Source organism: Chrysochloris asiatica, unplaced genomic scaffold (genome assembly GCF_000296735.1).
Source record: "Chrysochloris asiatica unplaced genomic scaffold, ChrAsi1.0 scaffold00488, whole genome shotgun sequence".
Classification (NCBI taxonomy): domain Eukaryota; kingdom Metazoa; phylum Chordata; class Mammalia; order Afrosoricida; family Chrysochloridae; genus Chrysochloris; species Chrysochloris asiatica.
In genome coordinates, this window is record NW_006409006.1 from 594134 (window position 1) to 595490 (window position 1357).

Below are 1357 nucleotides of genomic sequence, written 5' to 3' on the forward strand. Positions count from 1 at the left end.
TAGTGGTATCCAACACAATCTAGTTTTTCTTGTCTCAGAGTCATGGAAGCTGATGTTCACATATTCCATTGGTCCATTGGACTAATTCCAAGCATCATCAATTTGCAGCATTTTTCTTTCTATGCACTTGGAGAGACCAAAATTGTATCTTGGATGGCTGCTCATGATCTTTTTAAGATCATAGACGCTTGTCACCAAAGTATGATATAGAAATTATCTTTGTGGACAATTTTATGCCAATTGACCATATTGTCATCTAAGACTATTGTCTTGAGACCCAAGGCCTAGCAGCTCATTGATCCAAGGAAGTGTGATGCTGTGGGTTAATGTGCCAGGCTGCAAAGTCATTTGACCTTCAAAGTTGGCAGTTCAAGCTCACCAGTTGCTTCTCAGAAACCCTATACAGGGTCACTATGGGTCAGAACTGATTCAATGGCACTTCACAAAACACAACAAGAGTTTTCATCATTTTGTTCCCTATATGCTCCATCACATTCATATGTGTGTTTTCAGCACATGAAAACACAATGTACAAATATCCTTTGTCATAATCATATGTTTATGGGTGTACTGCCAATCTCTCTCCTATACCTATTCATTCTGTGTATCTGTCCATTTACATACCTGTAGAATACTGTTGTTGAAGGATTCTGCATGTAACAGTATTTATAAATATCCTCTTGATATTTCTTCCTGTTTCTTCATGTGTCTCCATCATTCTTTCGCCAACCTTCCACTTCTAGTATATTGCCTTCCTCAGTACACCTTCTAGTCATTCCACCACTCAACTATCAGTTTATTGGTTTGTAGTGACTTGTGTATTGCTGTGATTCTGGAAACTATGCCACTGGTATTTTCTATACCAGCTGGGCCATCCACTGTGGACATGTTTCAGCTCAACTTCCTAAAGAAGGCAGACTAGAATGAAGGCGAGACTGAGTACTTCCAAATATTTAGTCATTGAGCTTCCTCCTAAAAGTAGAGTTGATCAGGATGACATGAATGTAATAAAGCCTTCAGAACCTTCATTAGTTGATGGGACACAACCCAAAATGAAGAGAAACAGCCGTAAAGATTTATTAGTAATCAGAATATGGAAGGTACAAAGTATGAATCTAGGAAAATTGGAAATTGTCAAAAAATGAAATGGAATGCATAAACATAGATATCCTAGGCATTAGCGAGCTGAAACGGACTGGCATTGGCTATTTTGAATCTGACAATCACATGGTGTACTATGCCAAGATTAACAAATGGAAGAGGAATGGCATTGCATTCTTTGTCAAAAGGAACATGTCAAGATCTGTCTTGAAGTACAACACTGACCTTGATTAGGATTATATCAAAACATCTTCAA